We start from the raw sequence: 24,611 nt of genomic DNA on the forward strand, positions 1-24,611 counted from the left end.
ATTTTAGGGATAATAAATCTGTATGTGGCTTTCCAAGTCCTTAGTTGCCCATGGCTTTCCCAGTCACAGGTGAATAGAACTCAGTACCTCGAGATAAAAACAGATCCTGTCTCAGTCATGAGTCATTGCCCATCTTTAGTCCTTAAACTGACTTCTTTGTGCAGGTAGTAAAGGAATCGTTTTGAAAGCTGGTTTTGTTGAAAAGGGTTTTCTAAAAGCCATCACTTGTGGATCTGGATCATAGCTGTTCACTGTCGTAGAGGCAATTGCACAGGATTTCTTGTGTAAGTGCAAAGACAGAATGCAACCAATAAAATGTGTTCTGTTACAGCAAAAGTATGATATTTACAAAATAGAGAAGAAAGAGCAACTGCTTCTGTCTCCATGAGGGCAGTGGGCATATTGGACAGGGAAGATGACATTTGAGACATGTTTGCTCACGTGCCTTCCTCTCTAGAATGTTCCTTCTCTATGTGGAAGCTGAAGGAAGAAGGATGCTGTGGAAGAACAGATGGAAGGGGTTGTGATAAAGAGCATTGCCAACAGAAGAAAAGGCATAAGCCAAAGTCATGAAAATGCAGGTACCTTTTTGTAAAGCCCTGGTAATTTTAGTGCAAAGTTCATGATAGACACAGAGACAGGTGATGTAGCTGGAAGAGGAGCCAGGCTGCACCATAAACACCGTTCATTGCTAAAGGAATCACAGGAGGCTTTCTTTAGCTAAGACATAACTGGATTTTTATTTTAGATCAATAAGTTACTTAAGTGCAAAGGCCAGCATGGGGAGAGTTAGGAGGCTTCTGCAATAACTCGATCAAGAAGTAAAGACAGCTGGAACCAGAGTGCAGCGCAAGAGGAATGAAAACGGGGCACGTGTTTAAAAAGAGGCGCCATCCCCTGATCCACCCTATTTGATCCCTTGAATAGGAGGAGAAGAGAGAAAGGGAACTGAAAAGCACCCTGAGGGCTCCATTTTGGAAGCCAGATGCCAGGGTGGGAGGTGACCTTGCTAAACCAGGTAGAGACCCAGGAGGAGAATAGCTGGTGGCTAGAACAGGTAAATAGTGAGTAGTGTTGATTCCAGAAAAGAGCATGGAGCAGTTTCAGGGGGAAAGATAGAACTGAGGAGTAGTGAAAAATTGTGTCTTAGAGAGAGAGAGAAAGCCTTTGTCTCAAGGAAAGTCTTTCTCTTTCAAAGATTACTTTAAAACTTCCTGCCTCGAGTGCATACCATGCAACCTCTACCCTGATCAAAAGGTAGGCTATTGGGGAGTGGGGGTGATGTCAGCAAAGGAGGCAAAACTTCTGTCAGGAGGAATAAATTCAAGAGATCTATTACACAGCATGGGACTCAGTAACAATATACACTTGAAAATTGCTGAGAAAGTAGATTTTCATTGATCTCGTCAGGTATAAATGAGTATGTGAGATAATACATATGTAAATTGGCTTGGTTTGACCATTTCACAAGGCATATATATTTTGAAGCATCACCTTGTACACCATAAACATATGCAATTTTTATTTGTCAGCTAAAATAAATAATAAATGCAAACTGTTTTTTAAAGGTACAGAACATTTTCATCTCACCGAAAGGTCACCTGTGTCTCTGTGTAGTCTACCTCCATCCCGAGCCCCTGCCCAGGAAAGCGTTAATCTGATTTCCACCACCATACATGGTTTTGCCTCAAGCAGGCAGTGCACCTTCTTTACTGTGTCAAGCTCCTTTCACTCGGCATCATGTTGAAGTGGTTCTTTCTTGGACCAGTTATTTGCAAGAGGTTCTTGTGGGCCAGGCAGAACCAAAGTGAAGCCCCAGGTTAGTAGGAAAGTCATTGCTGAGAAGCTGGTGTTCAGGCCATGACCTTAAGGAGATCTTGTGCAAATGCCCTGAGCTGAAGCTTGCCTGGCATGGAAGGGAGTGGTGAGGAAGCCCGTGTGGCTAAGTGAGGAAGAGGAGTGACAGGTTCAGAAGATGAGTTGGTGTCCGATCTGGGGATCAGGAGCTGGCAGGTTGCATAGGGATAAGGGAGTGGCTCAACTCACTCATGCTTTCATGAGATAGTTCTCCTTGGTGTGCTGAGGACAGCAGCAGCAGAACAAGAGCAGAAGAAACGGCATGGGTCAGAGTCCTCCCAGTGCTCTTCTTTGGATAGAAACACATGTTTTTTTACCATCCACATCTGTGCTTGTGTATAAACACATCCACGCTGATAAGATCTTCCTCGCTGCAGATAAGAACTTGAGAGAAGCAGCAGCAAGCTGCTCACTCCAGCTTTCTCGTTCTAAGCATGCTGCAGCTGATCCCTCAGAAACTGAACTCACACATGAAATTCACTGACAGCTGCTCTTCCTGCTACACTCCATTCTTATCTCATTGTGATCAGGAAGGCAACTGAAAGAAAACTTACAGCCCCAGTATTCATGATCCCATCCACACGTTCTCTTCCTCCAGGTTGAGCAGATGGCGTAAGCCAGTGCATGCGATTTAGTCAAGAGTGTTTTGCCCTCACTGTTAGGCACCCCAACAACCCAAAAAAAGAGCATTTCCAAAGTTATAATGACAGGGTCTTATGAAAAGAAATTTACATGAAACATAATCCATATCACTAATAGTTTTTTGGGTTTTGTTTGTTTTGGGCTTTGGTACAGGGGTTGAACCCCGGGATGCTTAATCACTGAGCCACATCCCCATCCTTTTATTCTTAATATTAAGATAGAGTCTCACTAAGTTGCTTAAGGCCCCCACTAAATTGCTGAGACTGGCCTTGAACTCGGGATCCTACTGCCTCAGGCTCCCTCATGGTTGGGATTTCAGGAGTGCACAACCACGCCTCACTCACTAATAGTTTTTGATGACTACACTTTAGAACATTCAAAAGATACTTTTTTTTTAATCATCAGAAAATATTTTATTTACCTGTTAAAAATGATCACTGTAGTAATATAATTAAGAAACTGACATCTCTCCTTTCTACTCACAAAGACCAATTTAGAACAAAATGTAAGTGGACAGGTGGTTAAGAGAAATTATATTACTGAAGTTGTATGTTTATATAAATAAATTTATGGTAAACAACTAAATACTTTTGTGATACTTTTTTATTTATGTCTTGAGTTTCTTTCTGATTAACCGTGAATTTAGACATGCAGCCCTATCACAAACTTAGTGGATGCTCCATAAATATGTATTGAAGAATTAACTAAATTTAGACACAGAGTGGACTCAACTGATGACAGGGGAGGCAGAACCAGTTGTTGAAAATAGTTATGGAGGTTAGATGCTCCCCCAGAAAAGCTATTTCTACATGCCAGCTTGCCTCAAGATGGGGACCTAAAAAGACACACTAGGTAAGAAGTGGCAAGGGTCACCAGAGTTATTGTCTAGTCTTCCGATTTCCCAGAATTTGAAACGCAAGAGCAAAGAGTAGCCATCTGAAAACACAGTAGAGAACCAAAAAACAAGCCATGGCCCTGTGGTCTTCCCAGTTGTTCAGCCACAACTCAACTGCAGCTGCGACCTCAGATGCCATAGGGCCTCATTCTCCAACAACCTTTGAAAATCGCACCACCTAACAACCTTCTTCTCAAGAGAAAGCTTTTCTCACATGGGTTTTCGTGTTTAAAGCAGAAAGGAACTCCCCACCAGCACTCTTTCTGAGCTACACGTTTTCTATTTTCTAGTGGAAATTATAACCACAGGTTACCATGTTTTCTTTCCTGTGTTTGAAAACCACATGTGTTTTAGTGAAAACATAAAGGTGAATAATGAAATGGAAGACTTTCAAATACAAGGTGCCTGTCGCTGGCGTGGAAACGTCTTACTGCTTCTTCTGCGGCACTAAGTGCTAGTAAATTGAACGTATGATGTTTGGCCAGTCAATCTCAGCTGAATACAAATTTCATTATTCAGAGTAAGAAAAAAAAAGGAAAAAACATTTGTCAGAGTTCAGTTATTTTGGACTTTATGGATTTTTCCAATGGAAAGAAACATTATCCAGTCTATCACTTTGTTTTCTAGCTGAGGAAACCGAGGCCCATAGAGGTGATGTGACTCCCCAAATCCGCAGCTGCCTCTGGTAGAGCCCAGGTATGTCGGTAGTTATGTTTGGGGGTTCTGGGACCCTGAAGCTCTTTAGCTTCCCACCAAAGCATAACAGGTTGCATCAGAAACGGGGGAGGGGAGCGTAACATTGAGTACTTATTTGGAAACATTTACCTATTTTATTGAAACTAATTCTCATCCCTAGGTAGGCAAATGGTGGCAAAGAAGTGTTGTATAATGTGGGGAGCCCAACAAATGAGCAGGCACTGTAAATGTCAGTGGGAGACATTGATTATAAGACCTGCTGCTGTGGAAGGTGGTGAAGAAGGTATTGGTGTTTCTTCCGGGCTGAATCAGAAGCCAAACAGATTCACATTTACGCTTCCCTAGAAGCACAACCTTCTTCTTGGGTCTCTAACTTCCTGATCACTCCACACCCATTCCCTGATGTAGGCTGCAGCAGAGATGTGGGCACTCACAGGCAGATGGGAGTGAGAAGGCTGAGGTACAGCCAGATGAAGACATCAGCCAGGGGCTTGAGGTCCATGATGAGCTGGCAACTGTCCCGTGCTGGGCTCCCCTCTGCTCTGGGCACTAATGGTTATTGTGGGATGAGCCCTTTGGGTGTGGCTGCTTCTTGAAAAATTCTTATTACAGCCCCTGATCCTGGGTTTGGCAGTTTTAGAAATTCATTTTCATCTGGGTGGTCAGTATGTGATGAAAAACATGTGCTGATCTAATCTGTCCCATCACGGATGGCCAAAAAACTCAACCACAGATTGAAACAGTTTCTTGGTGACTCAAAAAAAAAAAAAAAAAGAAAGAAATTTTAAAAAAATGAAACAAAGTACATTAATATTATAGTCCATTTGCAAATAATCTTGCATATGATCCAAATGACATTTATATCAAGCTAAAGAGACTTCCTCTCCTGCAGTTTAGCAACAGTTTTATCTCCTTAACTAAAGAAGTATGATTAAGGGCAATTCAACAATTCTGAGGACAAACTGGCAAATCTTTATCATCCAATTTTTTTAAATAGCTTTTATCAGTCCCCAAGACCTCAATCATTAAAACCTTATCTTTAATTGCCCCAAATTAATATTCTCTGAATAAGCTTTCTTGTAACTTTATTTAGACTTGATGCTATTTACTCATATGAATGTGCCACCTCCAAATAACCATATTGAGGGAGCCATCACTGCTACCATTTGGTTTGGGGGCATGTTTGTTATTGGATTCTGTTTAAAAATTGGCATGAATTTCCTCTTGCCCAAGTTAGGATAAATTCAATTTTGGAATTTTCGGGGAAATTTAAATATCACAGAATTCAAACTTTACTGAACTTTTGCCTCTATGGAACAAATGAATTATTATTATTATTATTTTCTAAGTATGTATAAGGCGCAGTACTGGGAAGCCAGGGGAGCCACAGAAAGAGAGGACAAAGAGAAGGACACAGGCACACACCTGGGAGGAGAGGAGGGGAGGGAGAGGGGACAGGAAGAGGTGGGGGAAACCTTGAAGAGGAAGAAGGGTACAGAACCAAAGCAGTGAGGGTCAGAACGACTGGAGACCGTGCGTTATCTAGCTTCTGCACTTCTCAAATGAAGGAAAAGACCCAGAAAATATCAATGACTTGTTTGAGGTCACACTGTCATTAAGCTCAGATTGTTGGCCTCCTAAATAACAGAAAGGAGGAATTAGCACAATTGCCACCTAATCCCTACTCACTGAACCCCTGGTGAACTCCACATCACCTGGGAAACCAATCCTGCTTCTGGCTACACAGAAAGAGCTTTATAAATACAATACTATTAGAGTCCACTTTCAAATAATCTTTTTTTATTGGAATTGACACATTCAGAAAAGTAAACAACTCACCAGTGGTGGACAGCTAGATGAACTCTTACAAGGAGGGCATACCTATGTGACCATCCTCCGTATCTAGTAATAAAAGTCACCATAGGCAGCCAGAGGTCAGACACTCCACCACCCACCTCCCTGCTGGAATAACTACTGTCCTAACTCCACATCACACCAATTAATTCTACTTACTTTTTAACTTTATGTAAATGAAAACATACAGTAAGTCCGTTGGGGGAAACTGGCTTCTTTCACTCAACATTATGTTGGCAAGATGTGCTCAGAGAGTGGCATATGGCATTCTTGTGTTAATTCTTCTGTGCATGGATTCAATTGATTGAAGAACCACAATTTCACGATGCACTTGGGTTGCTTCCAGTTTGAGGTGATTATGAACAATACTAGGATGGATGAACTGTACATGTCTTTTAGTGCATCTGGACACATTTCTGTAGCTTGTGGACATATGATCTGCCTGGGTCACTGGTGGCGCTATGTTCAGCTGTAGCAGATATTGTGAGACAATTTTCCAAAGTTGTACTAATTTGCATGAGAATTCCACTTTCTCCACACCCTCTCTATAATGTACATAATGGATCCACTATGTTCAAGGAATTACAAAGTATGGCTTGGAATTTTTGGAATTTTCTCTCATAGTTGGGAAATAAAAGGAAGAATTTAAGTTGAGAACCATGGAAGAGATCTGCATTCTATCAAAATACAATTGCAAGGAAAAGAAAAAGTATGATTCTGGAAAAAAAAAAAAAAACATACAGAGAAGTTTGGGGGAAATATTCATGTACAAGAGTTTTCTAAAAACCCTTTTAGTGCTTTGCTACTCTGTTGAGTAGACAAAAGAGCATAAACTTGAGAATGTAAGTTTAAAAACTTTCAGTTTATTTATCATTTTGTTTCCTTTGCTCAGGTTCCTACTATATCCCTGGGAAAAGCCAAATCTTCTTAGCACAGTTGTGGCAGCCAGACTTGGTGCACCTTGCTGAGTCTTACCCTGGACACTTCTTGAGTTCTTAAATTCTTTAAGTGTCCTTGGCAGGTTAAATCACAGGGTGCAAAGATTCTCAAAGAATAGCATTCTGGCTTTGGGAGCCGTAAAAAACTTTCTTAGTGTGATTAAGATTTAATTCACATTTCTGCAGCCCTCCCCAAGTCACGTAACCCCAGATTTATTTACTTGATCTGGCAGTTCAGTGTCAATTGTTTTAGTCTTGATGAAAAGTTGCTTAAAACCAGTTGCAGATGAAAAAAAGCATAAAAAGTCGAAGTGTTTCTGTGGTGTTTTCAGGGCAGATTGAAACAGTATCATGATTCCTTCTTTGAGGTGTTTTTCTTTTTTCTTTTGTATGTGGGAGTAATTTTTGTCCTTCAGTGAAAAGTAGAGAGTTCTATTTAGAGCAACCACGTCATTCTAACCATCTGTCTGAAAATCAAATTTGTAATTTCAGGAAAAATAAAACAACAAATCAAGTAAAAACCAAACAACCTAAAAAAAATGATGTGTAAACTAAACTATAAACTGTATGATGCAGATCATTTTAAATCACTAATAAGTAAATAAAGTTTCAAGTTATGTGCTGTTGGTTTCAGTCATGAAAAGAATAAAAGGCCAAAGTTTTAACAGTTATTTTTACATTTTGAGATTATGAGTGATTTAAATTTTTTCTTATATACATTATTGTATTTTTCAAAATTTCTATGGTGAATATTCATTACCTTATAATCAGGCAACCAATAGGAGTTATTTTTAAAATAATACAATTCCAAATACTATGCATGGATATAAGAATATAAAGTAATAAACCAGAAGATTAACTGTCTTTGGGTTGTGAAATTATGGTTAACCTTTTTTTTTCTTCTTTTACTTTTTTTCTAATTATAATTTGTGTTTCTGTGTGTGTGTGTATGTGTGCCCAAATGCATTACTTTATCATAGGAAAAATAATAAATATTGTCTTTCAAAATCAGCATGTGGAATACACCCCCAATTTGTGGCCTTTGTAGCTGGTGGCCAGAATTCTCTAGAATGCTCAGGATAGGCTCTGAACAGAGCCACCCCAGGTTCTGATTTTGGCTCTGCCAATCCCTTGCTTTGTGATCTTGAATCCAGTTATTCAGCTTCTCTGAGCCTCAATGTTCTCGTCTATAAAGTGTAAATGTCACCCAAATTATAGGGTTGATATGAGTGTTAAATAAGCTTATATCTGTAAAACACTAGGTTGCAAATGCCCTATAAAGAGCAGATATTCATTCCAAAGTCTGCATTTTCTTTTTGAGGCTTATAGGGGGGTCAAAGCATTTTACAGGTTTTTATCTACTCAATCTTCCTTATGAAATTGGCAGGTTGTATTATGAACCTCCCCCTTTTATTAACTCTAAAACAATTATGTGGGAGAAAGAGATTGTAAAATAACACATGACATTTGCAGTCTAGTTATAAAAATAAACATATCTTCTGATTTCAAATACCTTTAATCTTCAAGAATTATATCTCCATTAAGTTCTTGTAGGATATACAAAAAGATTAGCTCATTCATTTCCCATTATTTTAATGTTGCACAGAGGTACAAACATAAGCTATTGTTCTCTCTGAATTATAGCCTGAATCTCAAAACACAGAAATTTTCCACTTTTCTGGGCTGTTCCTGTCTAGTGAGAGGCAGGGGTAAGGAAAGAAAGAGAGAAAGAAAGAGAAGGAAAGAGAGAGGAGAAGGAGAAGGAGGAGAAGGAGAAGGAGAAGAAATAGAAATACCATCACAGACCTATTTACAACACATCAGCCAATTCACATTGAAAGAAATAACCAGTTCTGAGTTGCCATTTGAGGCCCCAAAACAAACAATTTCAGGGTGAGATGCTTGCATTGGAGGAATAAACCATGACCATACTCAGAGCACACCTAACTCAGTTGCCCCCAAATGAACTATGGTCCATTTAGTCTCAACCACTGAGGGGAGAAAAAAATGTTTTATATTTTTGTTCTACAACTTTTTCCTTTGAAGTGAATGGTTGAAGGTAGGGTATTACCAAGAAGGCTGTACACAAAGAAGAGACTAATGATTTTCATTGCTTTCCTGATGCCATAATTATAGGACTTCTTCAAGGGCATTTGGAATTTTTTTATACCAGTGAGTATATTAGACTAAATCAACAGTGAGTCCATTAGAAGTAAATTGCTGTATAACCCCCCTTGCTGAGAGTTAGTGCTTTCTTCAATTTGACACTTATTTTCAGAATTTGGGAGTTGGAAGAAACCTGATGGAATATCCTATGTAGTCCAATATACTTTTCATAAAATGAAAAATTCTTTCCAGACAGTGTTTGTGTATGCGTGCATGTGTGTAAAGGGGGTATTGATGGCAGAATAAAATCATCTACTAAATGTGTTAGTATGGATGGAATAAAATGGACTAAGGAGAGGATTGCCTTTTTGTTTTCAAAAAGATTAAGATTTATTCTAAAGTAACACATTAGCCTTTTCAAATCCTAGAGCAATCGCACTAGGTCAAATTGTAGAATTGCAATAATCAAATTTATAAACACGACAGAAGATTTCATCCTGACTTTCATCCTCCTAGATTCACACATTAATTCTCAGATATATAAACCCTCCTTGGGGAGGGTTTCTCATCAGGAGTATTGTCTTTCCAGAGGCATTTTTCTCCTGGTAGAGGAGAATCACTAAAAAGTGGTCTCTGTAAATCTTCTCATCCATATCTCTTTAATTTCAGACAAAATTTTATGACTATTTGGGCCATACTTACTATGGCTGGTATGTGTCCCTAGACTTCCAGAAACCAAGAGAACCATATCTGTTTGGCCTTAGAAATAGGGGACTAGCCATTTGCTGATTCTGCCCTTAGAACTTAGAAATACACCTGGAGTTTATTGTGTTAACTTGTATCAATGCTAAAAATATTGAAAATATTCACTGTTTGAATCAGAACTTTTGCTACAATTAGTTTCCTTATTATAGTAGTGACTACAAAGTCAATGCCCATAGAATAGTGAAACAAAGACTGAAATAAGGCACAAATATTAGGTTTTTAGAATTATTCCACCTTAAAAACATTTAAAAAAGGGAAACTTTCATTCTTAATTTCATCCTCTCATAATATAATAAAATTGATGCTCAGTAAAAAAAAAACTTTTTTGCTCTATTTTTCATCATTAAGAATTACACTTGGCTTCATTTTCTGTGATTTTATTATTAATATTGCAATACATTATAATTTATGCACTGGTTATCTATACATGTGTGAACATCTATACATGTGAGAACTTTTTCCCTCTGAATATTTTATTAATTGAAATTAAATAATACATGATTCTTTTACTATTTTAAGAGTCAAGCTACAATTTCAATTCTTGCCTTATTTTCTGTCTATAATTTAAAATTCATGGATTTGAGGATCAGTTGAATCAGGCTTACCACTTATTGACTAGATAAAGCTGAGAAGTTGTTTGTTTAGCCTCCCAAACTCAACTGTCTTATCTGTAAAATGAAGAGTTATATTGCCCATATCATAGAATTTGGCATAATAATCAAATAAAATAATTAAAATAAATTCAACTCCATGCCCTGACACACAGAGTAAATGCACAGCAAGCATTAATAAATATTTTAGCATCACCCTAATCACTATGTTAAATGAAGAAATAAATAACTACCACCCCTACATGGTCTAAAGGGGTAAAGTATCTTAACATTACTAACTATGTTTAATAAATACTTTTAGGAAGATTTTCAGAAGTACACCATGACCATATTCACTTTGGTACCTTGGGGTGAGTGAGTTTTGCATTTCTCTTTCACTGTTCATTCCATGATTTGCAAGAGTTGATATTAGCATTATTATCAACAGTAACTGTGGTTTATTTATTCCCCTATGGGAGGGCTAATTTTTGCTTTGGGGTTTAGAGCTATCCTCTGAAAATAACATGTTTTAAATTCCAATTATCTTTTTTTTTCCCCACTTAAAACTCTTAAGTTGAGCTGAAGAGGAAAAAGTAAACCTCCCTTTCCCTGTCCAAGCTGTGAGTTTAAAATACCTGTTTTTGTTTGCATCTCTGTAGCTCATTTGAATCAATATCTTCTAAAATAATTTTTACATTTTCCAAATAAATGTATGCCAAACTTCAGATGTTACTGAAATCTTTGGTTACAGCAGATCACCATCCTTGAATTCCATGTGGATTCTTCAGGGGACTTGGGTGTGACATTTTTTAAAACAATTTCTGGCAGACTTTGGGGAAATGGATAGCTGGGTGATCAAATTCCTCATAAAATAGTCCAAATTGGCTTCCTCCAAATGGTGACTTGTGCAAAGACAGAGAAGTTCTTGTTAAATAGCACTGTCCTCCAATTGTCAGTCATATCCTACTTCTCCCCAAATACCATCCTTCTCCACATTGAGGCTCAAACAAGAACAACTCCTTTGCAATTTCTATCCTAAGTCCCTTAAGAAAGGTTAATCCCACAGAAGGGTATAAGAGGTGGTTTCCATGGAAATCACAGCATAGTCACCCACTAGATCCAAAAGTACACCAAGTGATGTCTAAGGCTCTCTTCCAGATTCCAAGTTGGAGGAAAGTGGTTTGTGACAGCTGCAGGGACAAGACGCCTGGGAATCTTGAGCGACTGAGTCCAAAGCAGGAATCACATCTTTCTCAGCTGAAGAGAACCTAATGAAGCAGGTGCACTCAGCATGATTCCAGGAAACTTTAGGGCAAAGACCTAAGGAGGAAAAGAAGTGCGCAACTGAAAGTTGGGGTGTGTTTAAGGCAGGGAGTGGAACTTTAGCACCCACGCATTATCCCCTCCCGGAAATGCCATTTCCTCTTCCAGGAAACCAAGGTGTGAACTTCTGATCATCTGCGTGTGTGTGAAACAGTGAGAAAAAGCTGAAAAGCCTTGCAACCTGGAGAGGGGAAGGATGGTCCTGCAGGATGCTGGGGTCCAAAAGTGCAGGGTTCCCACTCCACCAATGTGTTCCAGAAAAAGATTTGGATTTTTGTTTGTTTGTTTTAGATAACATTCTAAGACAAAAACAAAACAAAACAAAACATTTTTTCTAGGACATATGATGATTATTATATAAGATCCAATCTTCATATTAAAGAGTTTCCAATTGTAGGACTATATGGTCAGAGAATAATAGAGCATCATGAGACTTGAGACCTGATGTCCAAAAGAAAGTGAAGCAGAAAACTGAGAGCAATGTTAGGATGGAGGCATTATTCCACAGCACCTGAGAGGGGGCCTTGAGGCTCAGAGTTTGGATCCTAATCCTGGAACTTTAATAATTGTGAGATTCTGGACACAAAACATAATCTTTGAAACCTCATTAATTTTATCTGTTAAAAAGAGATGATGACAATGGCTCCATGTCAACAACACCTACTTTAAAAGATTGTTATAAAGATCAGATGAACGGTGCATCAAACGTGCCTGTCACAATACCTGGTAGGTAGGTACTTACTTTATGGCCAACAGCATCATCATCTAAAATTTGATTTTTAAACCAATGGCAACTGATTAAAGTAGCAGGGCATTAAAATTTTTCCTTACACCCCTGTCTGTATTTAGCCTTCTTTTGAAATTGTCAGTGGAAAACTCAGACACGAGTTTCAGTTCCCAAGGTAAATCTTAACTCTCACAAAAGATAACTGCCTTAAGGTATAAAAAGAGCACAGAGTAAGCAAATGCAATCAGTGTACCCACTGGAGGCATTAGCATATGACCACACATCCCATCCAGGCTAGAGGACAGAAGAGAACTGCAAAGGGCCTGCTGTCAGAGTGTGCTTGAAGGAAACCCAGAGAATTCCCAACAAGCAGGTTCAGGTGGCTCTGAGAAGGATGAGGAATCTTCCTAGGCACAAGGACCTTGGGCTTCTTGCCACTTTTTGTGACAGGCTCCATTGAAAGAGGGCTGGAGAAGGAGCCAGGGATCATTCCTCAATGCTGTCACCTTGTTTCCAGACAGATACATTTTTCTATTAGCAATTTTTGAATAGCCAATATATAACGGGGACCTACTATATGCCAAACTCTGGTGAAGTCATGATGAACCAGCACCTTCCTACCTCTAGGCTAGAATCTTCCAAGAAGTATAACTTCTGTGTTGTGAGATCCTGTCCTTTGGGCCAGTTTAAAGCTGCTAGACATTAACAAATGGGAGGGATGGCTAATTTTAATGAAATATGTTTTTGTACTTAAAAGGCATGCGTTGGCTTTGCTGAGTTCACATAGATTAGAGCAAAGAGTCACCAGTGCAGCCTTGAGTGATTTAATCAAGTCACAGAACACTTCTGGACCTCAGGTTTTCATTTGTAAATTAAAAGTCTGGAACTGAAAGTACTCCAAGGTCCTTTTAAGATGACATTCTATATTTCCGTCATCAAAAGCCTGCTAATCTATTGGTTTGGCTCTTTTGTATATTTTTAATCTCTTAAAAAGAAGGAGGGAAAAGAAGGAAAAGAAGAAGGGAGGGAAGGAGAGCAGAAGGAAGGAAGAGAGGGAGGGAATGAGAGAAAAGAAGGAAAGAAAAAAGAAAAAAGGAAAGAAAAGCAGGAAGCAAAGAAAGAAAGAAAATAAATTAGTTAATTAGTTGCCTTGCATTCAAGTGGCTCAGGGTTCAATTCCCAGCAGCAAGAAAGAATAAAAGAAACAGAGGGAGGGAGGGAAAGGGGAGAAAAAGAAAAGAAAAAAAAAGCCACTTAATTTATCAGACTAATCTGGTTTTCGTATATTGTAACAACAAAAGACTTAACAAAGTATACTTAATCATTGTGTGTTATCATTGAAAGAAAATTGCTCTGTAATCGTTTTGGAAACCAGACATAATTTTCTAACCTAAATGAAAAGTTAATTCTATGAAGTATAGGGAAAACTGCCCCAAATATCCTTATTATGCTAATCATTATATTACCAACCAAGCACAAAAAGTCCTGAAGTGACAAGTGCGTTGTACTGGCGATGTTGCAGCTTCAAAGACTGTAAAGTTTAAAGCAGTTCAACTTTGGAACTTGTGTGTAAAACGACCATGTGCAAGATAACAGATAAGGAGCAATCAGAAACCCATTATTCCCGGTAGGTTATTTTTAAAAGAACAACGTTTACAAGTCCTTTCTGGTGTAAAACACGACTGACAGACACCTATGACCCTTCCCTCTGGAGGTTCTTTTTCGATTTTCAGCTGGGTGTCCCGCGCCCCCTTCCCCAGCATTCAATGTGACCAAGGCTGAGCCGCCCCAGCTCAGCGCTGCCTGCAGCACCGTCACCTGCGGGGGTTGTCCCACCCTAGCCTACCACGGTCTTCTGGTCCAGGTCGCAGCGGAGCGACAAGTGGCCAGTGAGGAGTGAGGATGGAGGGTGGGGACAGGATGAGCAGGGGAAAGGCAGAAGGCGCTGGGCTGGCGAGGATAGTGCGCGGCTGAGCGCGTGTCCCTGAGCAGGGTGCCGGGTCCCGCTCGGGCTGCCGGGCGGCGCGGGAGAGAGGACCACGAGCGCCCCCTGGCCGGCGCCACCCGCGGGGCGCACCAGCCGTGCGCCAAACCCGTGCCAGTGCCCGCGCCACCCGAGCAGCAGCGACGCGGCGTTCATACCCGGGCTGCGCCACCAGGTAGGACCCCTGCGCCCCGAGATGCGGGAGGGGAGGGAGGGTGCCAGGTGCCAGGACCCGGGAGGGAAGGGCCACGCAGGTGTCCCTCGGAACTGCTCCAGGAAGGGGGCTAAGGCTGCCGCGGGAAGCAGGGCTGAGAACGAAATCGAAAAAAAAACTAGAGCCAAAGCCAACTTTGGGGCTCCCCCACCCCGTCTGGGTTTCTTGTGTGCTGGTGACCGTGACTGTGGCTGTGGCCGGTGCCGGCCGCCTAGCCGGGCTGAGGGCGCCTCCTTCCTACTCTCCTTTCACCTGAACTAACCGGGCTGAAGCCGAGGGAAGGAGGTGAAAGTTTTTATACTGATCGCAAAAATGTGTAAGAAAGGGTGTTTTCTGGGAAATTGCTGGAGCAGCAAACCGGGCTGCGGACATTCACTTTTCTAAACAAACCCAAGTTTCTTTCCAAGGGCCTGGGGTGGGTGAGAAGCAGCTTTGTTAAAGGGTGGGGGGAAGTCTGGGTGCTGAAGCCTGTGACCTTGAGCTACATTGTTTTCCAGCTTTGGGGGCCACAGGTTATCAAAGTGTAGTTTGTGAGATTAAATCTTTATTTTACTGAATTTTTAAGAGCCAGCAGTTATCAATGTGAGAGTGACTTTAATGCTAAAGGCCTGAGCACTTGCCACCAGAGTGAAAGGAGATTCTGGTCATTTCTGCAAGGAGACTGCCACAGAGCTGCCTTGTCCTCGGGTTGTCCTGACACTATGTGGGCTGGAAGTGGTGCTAATAAAAGATTATTCAGCAATGGCAAAAGCTGAGGAGGGGGGCGGTGAGGTGGAGAGAATGCTACTCTATGGGCTGTGCCTGTCAGTGGGGAAAATGGCCCATCTGTGCCCAATACAAAATGGTCCTTCAAGTCATAGGTGCCCCTTGAGAGCACAGACCAGCTTGCAAAATTATTTAATGAAGTGCCTGCAAGACCCGGGGAGTCTGCCTGCATACTCTGTCTGCTTCCTCTTCATTGCCCTTTTCATTTGGCAAAGAGAAGTGTAAAGCAGCAAGATTCAGTAGGCTCCAGGAGGCTTCATCAGTTGTTCTGGCCCCTGCTTTGTTTCTCTAGAAGGGATGGCCACCTCTGGTCCTTTCCTGACTGGAGCTGCTTTATAGAGAAGCCCTATGAACAGGGACCTCGGTCCTTTGACCCTTTCCACATCCCAACCTGTGAATGAACATCTTCATTCTTTTTTTCCCCCCTCACCGATCTTTGGTAACTGGTAAAATGGCAGACTTACTGCGGATGCTTCATCTCTTGAAAGTGCTGTGTCTAGTGGGAAGAAGGGTGACATTTACTAATTTGGTTGCAAATTACTTTTGAAGTTTATGCACAGCTGTTTAAAATCTTTCAGAGATCAGGGCCATTGTCTGATGCAGGTGTCTACCACAGAAAGATCTCGTTAGTCCCTTTCTTTTGCTGATTGAATGAACATATATTTAAAGAGAGGGTATAGGAAGATCTGAAACCCACAGAGTCCCACAAGTTAGCAATTTAATCTAAATTAAGATTTTTTGTTTTCTTTTCTCTTAGCAGCTTTTATTTTTCATTTCCAGTGTAACCTGTTTGGCATCACTGGCTTTTGTTAGTGTCTCTTGATTGTCTTCTACACTTTTAAAAGTGTCAACTTCCAGGGAAGGTTTCTGTTACCATCCGCTTCTTCATGTTCACTTCCGCTACTGTCTTGTCTCGTGTTATGGTGGCTCAAGATGACTCTTAAGTAGACTTCTACACCTGCTCTCCCACCAGCTCCACCTCCTACAACAGAGACTTTGCTCTGAGTCAGTGCATGGCAGACACTACCACTACTGACACTTGGATTCCTCCTGCTGTCTCACTTCTCCTTCAGGGATAACAGGGATATTTAGTTGTTCACATATGGGCTCCTCCTGTAATTTCATGATCCCTTCCAACACTGATGTTCAATTTTCTCTTGTCCACAGCAGGTATTGGAATCCCCTGAAATTTCTATAAGGGCCCCTCATTCTGTTGTAACACATTCTCTCTCCTTGTCTATGGCAAAGATCAAATTCCCTATATAATGAATTCCCTGAGTCCAGGATTTTCTTTCAAGAATGTGGGCTTATGGTATAAGTCTATAACTTCAGGGATTCTAGAGTAAACCTCCACAGACAAATATTTCCCTCTAATGCAATATTTAATTATAGTATAGTTGCCTTTCTTTAAAGTAGGAATTTGAATGAATGCTTCCTGTTTTTAATGTGTTTAATGTTTTAGAGTTAGTGACTATGTTGTTTGCCCCTGAAGATATTGCTGATACATTAATGTCATATGACAGTTTGTTAATAAGTTTGTATTTGATTTCAGGTGATTTCAATTTTCAAAGTAATTTTCCCCAAAACTGTTGAAAACAACATTGTTATATAATGAAAAATCCCAGTGACACAGATGAGTATGAGAATTTTATATATATATATATATATATATATATATATATATATGTATGTATTCTCACAATTAACTCTATAATGAAAGTAGAGGCATTAGTCTTACAGTGATGTATACATATGTGTATATATACATGCATGTATATGTATGTATATATCATATACACACATCATTAAACTCATTCTTTATGAGAATTTTATATATATATGCATATATATATGTATATGTATTCTCACAATTAACTCTATAATGAAAGTAGAGGCATTAGTCTTACGGTGATGTATACATGTGTGTATATATACATGCATGTATATGTATGTATATATCATATACACACATCATTAAACTCATTCTTTCTTTTTCTATTCATTATTTTCAAACTTTAAGCATTTCGTTTCTAAGCAGTTTTCATTCTGCTTATCATTTCCATACTTATCCTAGCTGTTAAACCAGAAACTTACAGAAAAGCATGATGTTTGGCAGAAAAGTGACTTAAAAGGTTTTCCCTGGCAATGATAAAAATGTCTTCTACCTTATTGTAACTTGTCATTTACACAAAAACTCCAGTTACTCTATTTAGTCATCTAACTATATTCTCAAGGGAAAATGAGAATCTGACATTTCAGAAATTAGGAATAGCTTCCTAAGCCCAGAAGCATACACTTCTGCCCTGGAAAATTAGCAGATAGTTAAATCTCTTCACTTTGGCAGCATGTCTTTCTATGAGTTGCTGTTTAAGCTCATAATATGGATGATAAGAAGCAGAGCAAATTGAAGCAGTAAAGTGTGGTTTTATTAAGTCATAATTATTTACTATCTACATGATAGCAATTATGCTCAGAATTTTGTTGATATTTGACAAACATTACCACCATATTTTATTTTTATTTTTACTTCTATTTTTCAGATGAAGGAACAGGCTGGGGGGGGGGGGCGGTGGTGCAGGGAGAGCGAGTATTAAGTCACTTGCTGGGGCTTTGTAATTTGTAGGAGGTAGTGTCAAGCTTGAGTGTCCACCACTGACCTGCTGTCAACCACAGTGGTAAATGACCTGCCAATTCACTTCTTATAAATTGTGATAAAATGTGCATACATCACATTTGCTATCTACATTTTAAGTGTGCAGGCATTCCACACAACAGAAATATTAGGTGCTTCTCTCTCTCTGAAAGTCTGATCTTCCTTTAAATTTTTCAGTAAGAGAAAAATGTTTAAAAATTTAAAAAAAAAATAAGTGAAGGGGGGAAATAACTCACCGTATCAGTCCTCTGTGTGCCTTTTCCAAATGAAGTGACTCTGTGTCACAGCTACTTCCCAGACTACTTTGGTGAGTTGCATTGTTGTTGTTGTTGTTTTAAGTGTATTGTGGCTTTAACCAGCACTCTTTATTTGAAAGTGCGAAGAGCAGACCCTCGTCTGTCTTGCCCTTTTCACTCCCCAGCCTTCTGAGTTGCTTCCACTGAGTGGATGCTACAGGGAGTGCTGAGAAAGTAGCCTGCTGCCCAAGTAGGGTGGTTTCCAATGCAAACTGAGAGCTGTGAGTTCTTGGCCAGGAAAAACTACTCCACACAGCCCAGCTGTGCAAGATGTTGAGTCTCCCATGAAAGTGAACTGAAATATCATCTCCCTTGCTGTTTGGGGAGAGGTTCCTCTAACTATGTGTTCAGCATTTTTCAAGGTAGTAGTCTTCAGCGTTTTCCATTATACACCCATTTAGATGCTTTCAACTGTACAAAAACAGCCTTCTTACAAACATTACTTTAAACTTTAAGATTCAGGCCATTGGTGGCTTCTGACATTCATTTACTGGATGGTGGCAAGCATGTCTTTTAAAAACGAAATGGCATATGAAAGAAAATACTTGAATTCATTCCATGTAATAAGTGTCATTATTTCATGATGTTTTTGTATTGTTTGGTTTGAAGCATAATAAACCTGTTTCTTACCTAAAAGTTTGAACATTATGGACATAAAGAATTTAGTTTTCTATACTGTTCCTTTAAGTTATAGAAACATGCAAGTTTGGGGTTAGGAGAAGAAGGCAAAATGGAAAAGAAAGTAGCATTTGTTGACTGTGCTCAGTGACACAGACCTGCACACAGGGAATCAATTACTCACAGGTCCCTCCCTGATGGTTTACAAAAGACACATGAAGTTGGTAGAGACTAAGAAACTTGATCAAGGGTCACACAACAAATTGGTAGCATTGAACCCTGGGTTCTTGGTTCCTCATTTATTATTCTATTTATTCTATTTATTCTTGGGTTGTATTCCTAAAGTCTGTTCATCACTGGACTGGACTGGACTGTTTGGAGAAGAAGATATTTTCTTAGGGAGTATCATAACCATGTTCCTTGTTTGTTAGAAAGAATATAAACTTTGAGGTATATCCCTTCAGCTTCATAAAGAACTAGGCCAATTAGGAAGAAATAATATCTCCTCTACAGTCCAGAGATCTTTCAATGTGAGATTGACACAGACAAAATGTAGCAGCATGTCCCTCCGTGGAAGCCTCCCCACTACTGATGGGGAAGACAAGTCCAGTGGCTGGACCTCACAGGGCTGTGAGGTGATGTGCTTTCCTTTCCTAATCTGAGGTCACTATTGCACCCAATTGTCTATTTTTTTCCAGCATCTAGACATAGGCTGATAGGTGTACTGGAAAAAAATTATATAACTATGCAAATTCATGATTCCATAAGTCCATGATTTCCAACTTGGGCTAGACTCTTTGGCTTCCTCAGCCCTCAGGCCTTCCCTGGGCCTCCCATCTTGCTCTCTGTACCAGCTATTGCAGACTTCCCTTGGTCACTACCATTCTGCCCCTCACCATCATCAGGCTGCCTTGCTTCCTGCTTCACATGGAAAATATTTTCCCCACAAGGACTCCCCAACCCTCTGACCACAGGACTGCACACCTAACTGCCTCTGGATCCACCCTCTCACCCCTTCCTCCCTTCACAACAACAGCAAACGACAGGCCTCCCTTCCAGAGGTGTCCCATGTTCACCTCCTCTATGCCCAGGGACCCCTGCTTCCTCATTCTTGGGAATCTCAATCTTGGGACTCTCTCCTCTCTCCCTGCATCTTCCTCCCCTGCTCCTGACAGGCCACATTCTCCCTGCATTAGACATGCTTCAGCCCCTTCCTTCTGTGCTTAAAAGGCCATCCTTTTCTGCCTTCCTCCAGCTGCTTCCTCCTCTCCTCCTCTTCAGAATTCCTCAAATTGTTCTCTGCATCGCTTCCTCTGTTCTCTGGGGCCCCAAACACCTGGCCTTGCCTCTGCTACACTTCAGAGACTATCATGCTCCCATTCCTCATTGCTGCCTGAATGGGCTTTCTGCATCCATGTTACTGAGCACTCCTATGTCCCTGGAACATTCTCTTCCTTTGACTCCCATGCTCCGCTCCATTCCTCTGCCTTCCGGTCCCTTTCTTTGCAAGCTCCTCCTCTCCTCTCCTCTCCTCCTGGAATCTCTGATGCTCTTCAGTTGCCTCACTCACTCACCCCAACAGCTGTCTCCTTGCTGACCAGGACCCAACCACTGCTGACCCAAATTCCTACTGATCCTCCCCCTAGGTAGTTATGGGCTCATCTAATGTCAGGTATCTCAAACCAAAAGCACCCTTTTCCCTTTTCTGCTCCAAGTTTTCCCCTCCTGCTTCCTGCAGTGGCTGGCTCTGCCATCACCTGTTGGAAACCTGGGATCAGGGTGTTCTTCCTGTTCATGATTCCGTAAGTCCATGATTTCCACCCGGGGCTAGAATCTTTGGCTTCCCCAGCCCTCAGATGTTCCCCTGGCCACCCCCCTTGCTCTTTTTCCTCCACCACGCTTAGCCAAAACCACGCACATTCTGTTCGTTCACCCTGTTTTGCCTGTTGCCTCCACACTTTCCGCCCCTACTACCTCTCTGTTTACAGGGCACCCCATTTCTCTCGGGGTTAATGCCTGAAGCTCCTCACTAGTCATGCTTACTCAGGATGGTTCCCCATGCTTCTGCTGGAAGGACCCTTTTGGAACCCCAGTTTGAGTGTATCACTCTCTTGCTTTAAGTTCTCCATGGCTGCCCCATGCTCTTGGGGTGAAGCCCAGACTCCTTCGCAGGGATCAGAAGGTCCTAATTCTCTTCTTCTCAAGCCTCTCCTGTCCTGCCCCATATGTCATATTTCTTCAAGTATAACCTCAATATGTTCCTCAGAGATTTTGAATCATCCATTTAAAGTGCTTAGCACAGTAACCATCAATAAACATTAGCCACAGGACACTTAGAATAGCTCTGGCAGGTAACATTGTTTACTTTTAGATTTCCTTACAGAGGGCACACCAGGGCCACACCTCTGTTATTCCTTGGGGCACCCCCAGCACTGCTTCTGACACAGAGTAGGTGCTCAATAAGTATTAGTGGAATAAATAAAACGTGCCATAAATCTCAGCATCTGCAACGTCTGTGGAACTGCATGCTGTGTTAGAAGAAAGGAATCCCAATCTAGTGATTTTTAAAAATTTATTTATTTATTTGTTCTATTTTTTATACATGATAGCAGAAGGCATTTCAGTTCATAGTACACAAATGGAGCACAGTTTTTCATGTCTCTAGTTGTACACAAAGTAAGTCACACCATTCGTGTCTTCATACATGTTCTTAGGGTAATGATGTTCATCTCTCATTCCACCGTCTTTCCTACCCCCATGTCCTCTCCCTTCCCTTCCCTCCCCTTTGCCCTATCCAAAGTTCCTCTATTCCTCACATGCTTCCCCCTTCAAATACCCCTATTATGGATCAGCATCCACTTATCAGAGAAAACATTCAGCCTTTGGTTTTATGGGATTGGCTTACTTCGCTTAGCATGATATTCTCCAACTCCATCCATTTACCTGCAAATGCCATGATTTTATTCTCTTTTATTGCTGAGTAATAGTCCATTGCATATATATGCCACATTTTTTAGTCCATTCATCTACTGAAGGGCATCTAGGTTGGTTCCACAGTTTAGCTATTGTGAATTGAGCTGCTATAAACATTGATGTGGCTGCGTCACTGTAGTATGCGGTTTTTAAGTCCTTTGGGTATAAACCAAGGAATGGGACAGCTGGGTCAAATGGTGGTTCCAGTCCAAGTTTTCTAAGGAATCTCCATACTGCTTTCCAGATCGGTTGCACTAATTTGCAGTCCCATCAGCAATGTACGAGTGTGCCTTTTTCCCCACATCCTTGCCAACACATATTGTTGCTTGTATTCTTAATAACTGCCATTCTGACTAAAGTGAGATGAAATCTTAGAGTAGTTTTGATTTGCACTTCTCTAATTGCTAGAGATTTTGAACTTTTTTATATATTTGCTGATCAATTGTATATCTTCTTCTAAGAAGTGTGTATTCAGTTCCTGAGCCCATTTATTAGTTGGGTTATTTGGTTTTTTAGTGTTAAGGTTTTTGAGTTCTTTATATACCCTAGAGATTAGTTCTCTAATGTGGGTATGGTAAAAATTTTCTCCCATTCTGTAGGCTCTCTCTTCACCTCACTGTTTCTTTTGCTGAGAAGAAGCTTTTCAGTTTGAATCCATCCCATTTATTGATTCTTGATTTTATTTCTTGTGCTTTAGGGGTCTTATTAATGAAGTAGGGGCCTAATCCAACATGAGAAAGAATTGATATCTGCACAGCAGAATCATTATGGCCCCAGAAACTTTTGTCTATGGCCATCTAAAATTATCTAGATAAATTCTACTAGAAATCGGAAGTGAAGGTGATGGGAGACATTTGCTGCCCCCAACTGCACTAATCGCAGCTACTGTGGATTTATACTTTCAAAAATTGGGGAAGTGGCACTCACCTGTAATCCCAGTGGCTCAGGAGGCTGAGGCAGGAGGATCTCAAGTTTAAAGCCAGTCTCGGCAATGGCAAGGCACTACACAACTCACTGAGACCCTGTCTCTAAATAATGTACAAAATAGGGTTGGGGATGTGGCTCGGTGGTTGAATGCCCCTGAATTCAATTTCCAGTTCACCCGCTAAAAAATTGGGGGAGTTGACTTTTTCAAGAAAAAGACCATCCTCTCCTGTCTCTGGTATGATTTTCTTCCTCTGTCCTCCTCATGGCATCTCACTTTGCCTGTTCTAATGTCAATTATTAGAGGAAAAAACGATGAAGAATGAAATAAAAGCTCATATTAAAATATTCCAAAATCTGCTACAAGCAAAAGAATGAGTCAATTAAATAAAGAGAAAATATTAAAGGATCAAAAGGGAGAAACAGTTTTTAAATTAAATAATAAAATATCTTAGAGATTCTTTAGAGTGAAATCACAATATTTTTAAAATTCATTAAAGCAATGAAGCATAAGGAAGTTAAAAAGTAAAAGAATAAATTCAAGAATTGGGATGATAGACACATGGCAAAGATAAAATAAGTAAGAGGATTCACAAAGACAAAGAAAACTAAAGGTAAGAGCAATAAACTATTTAGAGGACTCCCTTAAAGGCAGAAAATAATAAATAAATAAAATTTAAAAATAAAATAAAACCAAAGGAAAAAAAAAATCTTTGTTAAAAAAAGATTTAAAACAAATCCTGATAATAGTAAAATAAAATCGTCACTATGTTGACTATGATAGTAGTTTCAGTATATACCTGTGTCAAAACTTAGCAAATTATACACTTGAGGTTTGTACATCTTATTATATGTCAATTATATCTCATCAGATCTTTAGAAAAAACATAAAAGGGTTATGCTGAAAAAAATTAAAAAGTAAAGATAATAATAAAATGAAATGATCCTTAGTATGGGTTCCTAACAACTAAGCCAGAGCTTGAGCAATGTAGAAACCTGTACGTAGGTTTCTGTCTCCTGCCACAAAAGACCATGGGGACCTCTGCGGGATGCTGCAGCCACAGTGCTCAAACACACTGTGTCTCCACTGTGACATTTTCCTCCTGGAATTGTGGGCACAGGGTCAAGTGAGAGCAAGCAAAAGTTACACTCATCTTTGCCTGCAGAGTAGGAGTGACACTTCCTACCAGGTAAGACTCAGCATCCTATGCATTCTGGTCCCTATGACATCACCATGGAAAGTATCCTTTCTTTTGGAAATAGTGACCTATGGTAGCCCCTAAGTGTCAAGTGTGTTGATATCCTCTTTTCAAAAGAGAAAGCTACTTGCAATTCTTATGGCAATTCTTTTTAAATTATCTTTACCTGTTATATCTTTCCTGAGTCCCCTGTAATGCATTTTACTCTCCCTCTTCTGCTTCCTATATCTCTGGAGACTTGTAGTTTCTATCTAGCTTATTACTGGAGCTGGATAATGGTATTTTAATTCAATTATTGCCTCCCGAGTATGCTTGCCTAAGGCACATACCAAGTCTCCTAATTATTTTTCTCACTTTACTTCTTGGCACAGAGTTCAGGCTACAGTGTTTGTTGAGGAAGCTTGTGAAGTCCTCAGCCAGGGAAGATATTTTGTTTTCCTCTAGTCACCAATGAGGAGGTTTCTAAGCATGAACATCATGTTTTCAGAGCCTAATCATTAAGAATTGGACCAATAAACGGAATGCACTGTTGACGTCTGTCCAGATTCTCAAGGTGAATTTTAGGGAAATCTGCCTGCAAAGTGGTTTTTGG

General features: G+C 40.3%; 1 protein-coding gene and 1 long non-coding RNA gene across 2 annotated transcripts in view; one reads left to right on the forward strand and one right to left on the reverse strand.

The window, feature by feature from the left end:
* Positions 1 to 5,868: 5,868 nt before the first annotated feature.
* On the reverse strand, positions 5,869 to 14,319 carry LOC131424118 (uncharacterized). The gene is made up of 2 exons (XR_009226634.1): positions 10,979 to 14,319; positions 5,869 to 7,349 (listed from the first exon to the last, which is right to left on the reverse strand). It is a non-coding gene; the product is annotated as an uncharacterized LOC131424118 (long non-coding RNA).
* A 76-nt stretch (positions 14,320 to 14,395) lies between these two features.
* The window catches only part of Prkcq (protein kinase C theta), a 123,724-nt gene continuing 113,508 nt past the window's right edge, over positions 14,396 to 24,611 (forward strand). The window contains exon 1 of the mRNA XM_046442368.2: positions 14,396 to 14,552. The gene's annotated coding sequence lies outside the window, so the exon portion shown is untranslated. The remainder of the gene's footprint in view (positions 14,553 to 24,611) is intronic.

This window comes from Marmota monax, unplaced genomic scaffold (genome assembly GCF_021218885.2).
Source record: "Marmota monax isolate L192 unplaced genomic scaffold, Marmota_monax_Labrador192_F-V1.1 WCK01_AAM20220418_F8-fsc00072, whole genome shotgun sequence".
NCBI classification, from domain to species: Eukaryota; Metazoa; Chordata; class Mammalia; order Rodentia; family Sciuridae; genus Marmota; species Marmota monax.